Source organism: Bombus impatiens, unplaced genomic scaffold (genome assembly GCF_000188095.3).
Source record: "Bombus impatiens unplaced genomic scaffold, BIMP_2.2 scf_0525, whole genome shotgun sequence".
Lineage (NCBI taxonomy): Eukaryota > Metazoa > Arthropoda > Insecta > Hymenoptera > Apidae > Bombus > Bombus impatiens.
Genome location: NT_176944.1, coordinates 869,185 through 880,111, shown reverse-complemented (window position 1 = coordinate 880,111; position 10,927 = coordinate 869,185). Strand labels below are relative to the sequence as shown.

Sequence of the window (10,927 nt, the reverse complement as noted above, 5' to 3'; positions counted from 1 at the left end):
ATATGTACAATTTTATAAACCTTTTTCTTTTCAAACAAATATTTTCACCCTTCTGTAGGTCATTTTATTTATTAAAATTTATTATTAGAACTTCCTCTTTCCCTGTATCTCTATCGTGATCTGTTCCATTTTCTAAATATTACAATAAATAGGAATGTACTTTACTTTGAATATTTCACCTATTTTCGCATGCTATAATCCACCCTGTAAATTTGTTAATCCTTCAATTTCTTATTAAATGAATAAACATACGCAACGTATAAATTTCAAAATAAATTTAAATAATAATGCTTGCACCATTTCTACTTTTCAATACAGCGTAGAGTCAATCAATGTAGTTTCTGACTGACTCAACGTTTCACACAACCGCTTAGTCTTCCAAGAACCTCCATCAATTGGAACATCCAGACCAACCGCCGGTCAAATCTTAATTCCAATTAATTTCATTTCACCACGGAGAATTTCATTGTATCCAAATTACTCGAACGTCGACTCGAGAACGATCGTCCTAACGTTAATACCAATCGTGGGAATCGACGTTTGAACGAAGAAGGAGTACGTCGTTTCTACGATATAGTCTCGTCGTTCTGGAGGGTGACCCGTCGGGACTAAGTGGTCTCGTTCAGGACCATTGGCTGCGTCGATTCCTACGACACTCGTGCTGACACTTCACCGGAGGAGATGAAGCACCCCATACCCTCGTCCCATGCTTTCGGTAAGCTCTCCAGATGGAAATCGATCGAACCTTCCTCCTCTCTACTAGTCGTTCTACTCTCTAACATCGATTAAACCAGGCTTGTCGATTTATTCGAACCTCGACTCGACTCGTACGCAAATTAATGCAACCCCTGGTTAACCCGTTTACAATTTCTCTTCAGTTACCGAGCTATTCGTGCGTGGAAATTCACGCATATACATTGATGCCACATTTGCTTTTCTGTTTCGGGAAATTCATTTTAATTGGCCGGCAGTTGTCGAGTCGAGGGATTATCGATCGCGGAGCGAAAGCTTGGCTCTGCAACTGCGATTTTCGTGGTGAAAAAACAGATTGGAGGATGGAGAGGGGTAGCAGGTGTTCTTTGCACGATGAAAGCTGCGTCGAATGATGGTATTAGTTGAAACGAAAGAGCCTTCTTTTTGGATCCGCTATGATTTATGACCAGAAAAAGAGTTCAGTGGATGGGAATGTAGTTACTGTAGATAGGGTGGTAATTGTTTGGGAAATGAATTATATCTGAGTGTAGTTTTACAGGAAAGTGTGTAAGTTTTTTTAAAGTTAATTTACCATTATAGAAAATATCATGATTTTATGGAGTAGTGTATATAATATCATTTCAGTAATTTGCCAATTATTATTAACGTAAATTCATAAAATGAACTGCTACAATTATTCTTGTCATTTTTACGTTTTACTTTTACATTTACAGTTTGATATATCGAAAAGTCTTGTGGAAACTTAAAAAAAAAAATAGAATATCTTTCATCCTCTCATCTCTCTTCAAACCTTCCACTACGCAAATAAACTATTGTCAAACTTCTAAAACCCATTTCTAAAAGCATTGTAATCATTCTAATCGCTTCACCTCATACGACTAAATACTTTCTTTCTACTCCAAGAATCTTTCTAGTCATTGAAAAGCCACATAGACACGATGTTAAGAAACAAAATTTGACCGATGTTAAGAAACAAAAAGACCATGATCAAACTTCAGATCCATGCCTATAAAAAAAAAGGACAACAATCCGGGGATAGATTCACACGTGAACTCTAATCCTACAAAGCCTCCCAAATTAGGCAACAAGTACCCTCGAATAGAGCCAAAAATTCGCAACGTTCCCGTAAAACGCAGAAAAGCATCGCCACGAGTCAGATAGTCGCGATCCCTTTTTTCATTCTTTGGCAAAGAGTGGCAGGTTGCAAAAATCGCGCGGCGGTATCAAGCGGCTGGATGAAGCTGGAAACGCGAAGGAGGCAAGCGGTTTATGGAACAGGATGGCGAACATATTCAGGTAGCTGTAACTCCGACTGCAGTCGGCGAGGGGAACTGGGTCAGTGGAGCGGATCGAGACGCGTGGGCCGCGGGATGCACACACCTTTTCGACGTCGCCGCATAAAACACCACTGCAGCATCAAACATCACACTCTGGACGGTGATTGGGGATGAGAGGTCAGTGACTCCGTGCACAGCCGCTGCTTCCTCGCCCCGACTGCGTCGTTCCCGGCCGCATTCGTCGCTCCCGCATACGGTCCACCCGATCCTTTCCAACTGGACACACTTGACACTTTCCTGCTTCCAACACTTCGATTTAGTTCAGTCGAATCTAATCGACTCGAAGACTAGTTTCTAGTTTATTCGAAGATACGATACGAGATTCGATGACACGAAGCGTTATGTTTTCGATAAGAGACGCTGTTCTTTAAGATCCTCTTTTTTAAGATGGTTCTTCTTAATAGATTGAGGGAGGCTATAAGGAGAAATCGACGGCTGCAGTCGTAAGGATACGATTCAGTTTAGATGTTACGATGCGTTCTTCGTATGAGACGCTGGGACCTCCTTCAACACTTTTTCAGGGAGATTGGTGATCAAATGACGTAGGTGAATTATAACGATTGTAATTGTAACGGTGTGATAGTAGTTTTGATGTTACTATGCTTTGTGTTCTACATGAGAGACGCTGGTTTCTTTGCCTCTTTTTAGTAGATTGAAGGACGCTGTGAGGGAAGATCGGTGATAAAACGGCGAAGGTGAGATGTTTGGCTTCTTTGATGTTAGAGTTTGAGTTGAGTTGTAAAAGTTTCTCAAGTCTTTAGCAGGTTATATCATGGAGTCCCTTTTTTGGGTCTTTTCGGCTTGTTTGAAAAGTTGGCGCATATTGCTTTTTTCTGCTGTAAGGTTGTGAAAGTGTGATGTTATCAGAGATTGATGGAGCAAAGTGTGTATGTTCCGCCTTTTTTGGGGGTAGTATTAGATATCTTTCGATGTAATGTGATTTGGTCACGAAGGAATTGCCCGAGATCTAATTTCTTGGAATTGGATTATTTGGTGGATCGAGGGTGTTACTTTTTTTGTCAGTTCGTTTAGGGATAGATAGATATTTCTTTTAGTCATGTGTGGATGTTCTTTTGCTCGTTAAACTGAATTATATCAAATTGTTCTTCACTCACTTAATTTTACTTATTTATTTTTGAAATTCTATAACCATTACTTCTCTTTCATCAGAAACGAGAAAATTCGTTTTCAAGTCTCTCTTTTCTATTTTTATAAAACAGGTCCTTTCTTCGTCTTTTGGAAGGATTATTAGATACGACAATTTTCTACCCAGTAAGTACACCATGAAACGTTAATCTCCCCTGGAGTGTTGGTTTTCTTCCACTTCTTTTGAGAATATTAGATTAGACCTCAGCTCGCTAATTTTTAGCAGAATGTCACGATACAATAGTTTTTCGTTGGGGACAGAGTTTCATGGGATCTCAGTCTTCTAAATTTTTAATATTTAAGAATTCGGTTCTTCTCTTCCTTCTTTAAGAAATGTTTGTCACTATTTCATGAATTCTACAATTTATTTCAGTTAACATTTAATGCACTAGATCTTGGTAATCTACGTTTTCTTTGGAACACATTGGGTAGTATTTAATCTAATATAATAGCATACAGTTTATTATACACGATTATTTGTCTTGGCATATACTTTTGTTAGCTAATTTTAATAATATGTCGTCAAAATTCTTCCAAAAACTGCTGTCCTTAAATTTTATCTTTTTTCAATATATTCTAGCTCAGTTTCTCCCAAAACACGTGAGATAATATTTTTTTACCAATATTAACTTTTATTTAACAAAGTTGAAAAGTACCATCCAAATTAACGCGCTGTTATTGTAAAATTGCTAATAACGTTACATATCATCGCAACATCAAAACAATATTTTCCAAATGTCCAGTTGACACAATTCTGCCAATCCTACTTTTCGGCTCAAATGCTTTTTAACAACTTCCACTTCTCTGTCTCCCATATAGTATATACTGTCTTTCAACGTTTTCCCTCTACCAACACACTTCTACTTTTATTACTTCCTTTAAAGAACATTACCTTTTCTTTATTATTCTTTTTCTTTAAAAAATCCTGTATTTTATTAAAACACGTACTGTCATAAGTTCAATTCGTTTGAACCAAAATGTTTTACAATTTACAATTCCCAATCATAAACTTGCTGTACACCGACAAACCCCTCTATAAATACATACTGTTATTAAAAGAACACTGGTATTCTTTATTATCTTTGTCTCTCAAAATTATCTGATTTGAGATAAAAATGCTTTATAATTTTCAACCCTCAACAACTAACCAGATGTGCATCTTTAAATCCTCCCTTCGATCGAACACTGTTCAATGCACTGTACTGAACACTTTTCCTTCCATTATCCTTTTATCTTAAAAAATCCTTTACTTTATCATCCTCTGCTTCACAAAACCTTCCACTTTATTGCCGGTCTCTAGCAAAGTCAACTACTTTTCACTCAACACTTTTTCTCACAAAAATGTCCTGTCTCTCACATTCGAGCCCGAACGAACCGGCATCTTCGTGGTGGGATGAGTCGCGCGCGGGAAACCGAGTCTCCTATCAAGTGCTCCACGGCTATAAAGTTAATCCGTGACTTTTCGATCGACTAGCTACATCACATCGTTCCTAGGCCCGTGTCCCGCCGACAACTGGCCTCGTTATTGCCGACGACATGTGCTCGTAGCCGAGCCGAAGTAAACAATGGCTTATCGACGAGTCGCAGCAGCCAACCGAGCCGATAAGGTTCGCGAATCTATATCGAAACACGGTCTGACCTCCTCTGCGAATCCCCGATAAGCCATTATTGTCGGGACGTTTAATTGCCGGATTAAACAGCACCAATTGTCACGATCGAGCACAACGAGAACAGTTTGCCCCAAGATCGAGGGAAATATGAAACGTGTCCTTGAGAAATAAGATGGACGATGTCTTCGAGGAATATGATGAACGATGACTTCGTAAAATATATCAAATATAGCTATTCTTTACTTCGAATCTATATGGTTTGATGCAGCTTGAAGATTCTAGATAAATTTGGACTTTCTAGTGCGTTTTGCATTTAATTAGGTTATTTTATGAGACATTTTCTTATTGAGTTTCGATGGAATCTTGTTTCTTATTTGTCAAATGTACATGTTCAACTTGCGAAATATATTTAAGAACACGTTAGAAGAATTATATTCTTATATTTAAACAGCCAGTAGCGTATCTTTATAATGTAATTTCTTGACTGAAGCGGAAATATATAATTAGAACAAAAGACGATGTCAAGTGGAGCTTGACTTAGAACCGCAAAGGGTTAATCTCTTAGTAGCTCTTAATCCTTTTAGTGGCTACAGGTGTTGCAGTTAGCTGTTCATTGCTGGGATATCGCGTATATCGTGTCTGTCACAGAACGTTCAGACCTGCTGCAGAATTTTGACAATATGCTGAATACTCCTTCAGCTGATAAATAAACTGATACTTTATCAGGATCCTACATTTAGTGTATTATATCTTCTCAAGATACTATTAAGATTCTAGGTTCTACTATCAATAATTTTCTTTGCAGTTCAAAAACGTTTGGTTTTGAAAGGGTAAGTAATTTTACTTACGTTTATTACATAAAATGGGAAATTTTAATTTACAAAAATATGCAAAATATACATAAAATGTACAGAAATATACGAAATATTTAAAATAAAGTTACTTGTTATAGTACTTGTTTAGAGAGTGAAGCAAACTTCTGTTTAAGTCTTCCTTTTCTTAATGGAATGAATGAATGAGTGCATGTATTTGCATAAACATCCACAACCTAGTTAAGAAGTACCGCAACGAGAAAAAGAATATGAAATATTAGTTTGGAGTTTAAGTATATTAAAATGCAACGCGAGTGAAAGATAAAATGGAAGTTAGATGAAGTAACAAATTTCTGAAACATGAGCAAAAGCTCGAGTGCGTAGGAAGCAGAAGATGATAAATCAATTTAGAACGAAGAAAGATAAATAAAACTCTTGGTAGGTATTAATATGCAGTGAAAATATGTATAACACATAGAACGGAAGCTTTAAAAGCTATTTATATTTCCGACATAGTTGGTTATTAAGAGTAGATTGTAAGTTCTTACCCGGCTTATGAGAAGAGGCTATTTACGTTATAAAAGTTTATGCAGAAAATTCTAGCCCTCTAGATGGAGACCGTTATGCGGTTTCTACCATACTTGCTGCTAATTGTGAGATCTCGTTAAATATGCATAACGTTCCTTGAGTAGAATAATTAGTCGATGAAATAGGCTGATCGAAATTGGGTGAGAACTTATGATTAAATTCGAAGCAAGAATTCCTGATTAAACCTACGTCTTATTATAAAAGTCGGTATTCTCTTCTTCGAAAACGAACAAAAATATATTTGCTTAAAAAGTTTGTTATCGATGAATGCAATGTGATAAAAGGATAAAACTACTAATAAAACATAACAATTAATTGAACTATCTTCGTCATTCGACTAATAAAATTGACAAATAGTTTCTTCGATCAATAAAATTATTGAGAACTTCAAATTAATTAGCATTGCAGTTCTTCGATTGCACCGAAATAGAAGCTGCTGGACTGTATCCAAAGATCATGCACAACACTTCTCTAATTGAACAATTTTGGAAACACAGAAGGATTTAATTGTTATGTATTTGTATGATGTATTTGAAGGATGTATTGTTATGTATTGAAGGATTTAATTGTAAGACGTACAATGTTGTACAGTTTGAGAGTTTAATAGTGTATTGGATCTTTTCTCAGTTTTATTGTAATTATATTAAGATTCTGTATTGTAATTTCAAGTTTCCTGGTTCACAAGTTCTGTGTATTTACTAACATTGAAACTTTGTGTGTTGTCTAAAAAATCGATAAGTAAATCTGAGCATCGGCACTCGGATAGTAAAAGAGCTAAATTTAACTGTAATAAATATATCTGAGAACAATGTATCCTGACTATGTCATAAACCTTACTTAACGACAAAGTCTAACGTTACACGTACACAACACTCAATCGATCATCGATCGATGCAGTATACCGCGTTAAATTTCATCATAATTCTCTTCTTACGTGACTCGATCGCGACTGTGAAAACGTGGAAAAGTCGTCGTCCAAGCTGTTCTAAAGAATATCTCTTTACGGTCGAACGAGCCCGTTCGCGGAACGTTTCTGTGAAATCCTCAAATCCGGAAAAAACTTTCCGTGTCGCTCAGTAAATAGCAGAATAGATCAAGGAACACGGTCGTTTTAAAGATATCTGATCAAATTCTATGACAAATATCAAGAAACGAATAGTTTGAACGATTTATAAGAACTAACAGTAAAGGTGAAAAGTGAAAAAGGGAGTATAAAAATAGGAATAAAATGAAAAAATAGAAAATTGATCGAGTGGATGTTAGAATTGCCTCGGTATTGCGATGAAAGCATGGCAGAACGGAGGTAAAAGCGAGGAAATATGTGTCGAACAGGGAGGAGACGAAAGAGAGTATGAAAATAGAAAAATCATCGATCGATGGTGTCAGGGGAAAATCCGATTATGTGGTACGGTGTTTCGGAGAACGAACGGCGAGCTATTACCGTGTGCAATGAGACGACTGCATCGAATTTTGCTACACGTCGAAAAACGTGCGATTTATCGTTTTTACGATGATAAAATAGAAATTCCAAATAGTAAAGTTTGCTTATTCTTTCCTTAGTATTTTTCGTTCGGGGTCGGTTATATATCTTGTACTCATGCAGAAAAGTATTGTCATTTTTATTGATGAGCCTTGTCTGACCACATACAGATATACTACTTACTGCTGAGATATAGAATCCACTATAAACATAAAACGCACACTGAATACTTATTTCGAGTAATAATTATAGACTAAATCAAATTGCTTGTATTGTACATATTGTACATACTACAAATGTTTAACTTGTTCCCCTCATTAATAAATAAGTACATTTAGATTATTCTTTCACAAATACAGACTTAATGAAAGCAAAAAATATTTTTATAACACAAACTTTGATTTTCTTTCAATTTTTGCGTTTCAAGCTTGGAATCATCATTTTTGCTATCAACTAAGAACATTTCCTACATGACATGTATATTAAACATTAGATTTTAGTTTCATTCTAACGACGTTTCACTCGCGATAAGATGGAAATATAGATACGTCGATGAAAAGAGACGATACTTCGTGGTTCGTTACCAGGAAGTTGTATTTTGCACGTTACGCCGTCTTACCGGCGAGCGATTCGACATGTTTAAATGTCGATAAATTACGACGGGGCCATAAAACTCATCGTAAAGCGAGCCGATACACTTACATCTACCGAAGTAACCCGTCGAACCCATTTGAGGCAAGGAATTTTGAAAGTTTCGCCGTATATCGTGTACTTTGAGTTATGCTGAAGCGACAATGTTTCAGCCTATAGAACCACGAGTGCGATAAAGACATCGCCATTCAGAAATAACGCTCCACGGATCGATGCAGTTCACCGACGTCAGCTTTGTACGATATTCACTGTGCAGAACGGTTAGTATCCTGCACGACGCGTAATTCTTCTCGACAAGCAGCCGACGCTAAATTACCGCGAGAAATTATGTGGATAACAAGGTATGTATCTCCTGCAGAAAGTCCCGAACCGGGACACGCAGCGTGTCGCATGTTCATTGTACCATGCAATTTGCAGCAAACGCGATATCTCTAATTCTCATTTGTACTTACTTTCACGAGTAACAAGTTGCTTTCTATCATTAATTTGAATTCCTTTTGGAAGATATTACAACAGAGGAGATTTTATTACTTATGTATACTTTGGTACATAAGTGAATAATTTATTTCTTTTTCATAATATAATAAGCTGTGCAAGAATTATCGATCTTAGTTTACAAGTATACAATACAATAATTTGCCGCTATTTTAGACCTGTTAAATTATGATGACTTATGGACAAATGTGTATCTTGTTATTATCCTATCTGTGTGTTACTACAGTTTGTAATTACTCTGACTTCTTCATGATATCATGCGAATTGATGTGAAATTGATAATAATTTGAATAAATGTGACAAATTGTATATAGCTACGTATATGTGATTTTACTAGATATTATTTTATTATTATCAGATGTAAGAAACCGTGATTTTATTCACCCTAGGTGAAGATAATATTAAATAATCTAAAGAATACAATACAAGGAAAATGAGACAACCGATCGCCAATCATAACTTCTATATTTCCGAAATCACTGGTGAAAGCATGGCTGCAGTACCCCAAACGCGCTCAAGCAATCAGATTACGTTACCCATTCCTTTATCTGCTTTGCAATTCCTTAACTACATGCGACAGATAAGTTTATATCACCAATCTCCTGAAAACAGACGTCACTCAGAAAGTAAACTGGATTCTGTAATATATTCAAGACTATTTCTCTACAGTATCACTTGAAAGCCGAGTTCTCCACGCTCATCCATTCATCCATCTTCATCTTAATCCAACTCGTTTCAAAGACTAATCACCAGCACCTTCTTCATTTTATTAGATCACTTCGAAACTAAATTCTGCATTTGAAACTAGTCCATCCAGTAGAAATAACATCGGCGTATCTCTGGAACCAAATCCTGCATCTTGTGTCTCTGTTTCGTTTTCAATTCGACTCGAGGAATGGGCACAGGACTTGGACACCGAGAAGATAGAAAAATAACGCGGAAAGGGTGTCGTGAGGCAAAGAAAACGAAGATTTATCGACGAATGCATCCGGGTGGGGTACCTAGTGACCTCAGCTACGCCGTTACGTAGGTCGCCGGGTCACGCGGATACCCGGGTCGACGCATGCCGCTCGGTCAAGGGACTCTGCTCGAAAACATTGCCGAGAAAATGGTATCGAGCGCAGCTGAAATATTCGCAATTGGATCACACGCGGTAGGAAAGCCGGATGACCCAATTTCGTGGCGCGTTACCCGTAGGAACCGCGTGCAGGAGGACCTGTCCGACACTTCAAACCGCTTCAAATTCTTCAAACCACTCGTTACTCATCAAGAGGGTTAACCAAACCAAAACCTCGACGCGATATAATTCTAATTATATTATATATATCGCAGAATAAAAACCAAGAAGTTTACCAATGTCTAAACGAATAACAACTGAATAACAAGAATGAAAAATTCTAAACTTCGCATCGATTCCAAACTTTCTCAAACACACTTTTAATTTGCCTATAATTTGCCACTAAAATGGAGTGAAACAATCGTTTTCTTTCGAGCACTCTGGATTCCCTCGTTTTCCGCGCACGACGCGATCACGCTCTTTTTTTCTCTCTCAAGAAAAACGATAAGATTCAATCGACGATTTTTCCGTGGAGACGGCCACGATGCCACGTTTCCGGTGCCGCGACAGCCCCCGTTTCCGGTTCAGCGCGAGATAGAGAAGCAGCGCTAGGTTTCTGGGTCGACGAGCGAGGTTACGCGGCGCGTTGAGGTCGGCTGGTGACTGACTCTCTCCGGGCGTCGCGACGCCGACGCCACCTTTGCGCGTTCGCTCCCCCTCTTTCCAACAACCGCGACCCCTTCGACACACCGACCCCCACGTCGTAACCCTTCTCTCTGCTCTGAGCATCGTGTGCTTTATATCTGCGCCTACCAACAACTATGGTGTATCTGTCCGTGTCCACGGACGACGTGCACCTGCCGCGAGTCCAACAAGGTTGCTGACCGGTTGTCAGCCCCCTCCCTCCACCAAATACCATCCAATATTGCTTCGAGAATCGTCCAGGAGACTGAACCGGTTGCAGGATTGCTTGGCAAAATGTGGTTTGTTGGAGAATGAGATGGTTTAAATGCGTTGAATGTGCACTTGAGGGAACA

At 38.0% G+C, this 10,927-nt stretch overlaps 1 long non-coding RNA gene across 1 annotated transcript; it reads right to left on the bottom strand.

The window, feature by feature from the left end:
- Positions 1–2,991: 2,991 nt before the first annotated feature.
- LOC117151907 lies at positions 2,992–10,699 on the bottom strand. The gene is made up of 2 exons (XR_004462068.1): positions 10,187–10,699; positions 2,992–4,636 (listed from the first exon to the last, which is right to left on the bottom strand). It is a non-coding gene; the product is annotated as an uncharacterized LOC117151907 (long non-coding RNA).
- Between the last annotated feature and the right edge of the window lie 228 nt (positions 10,700–10,927).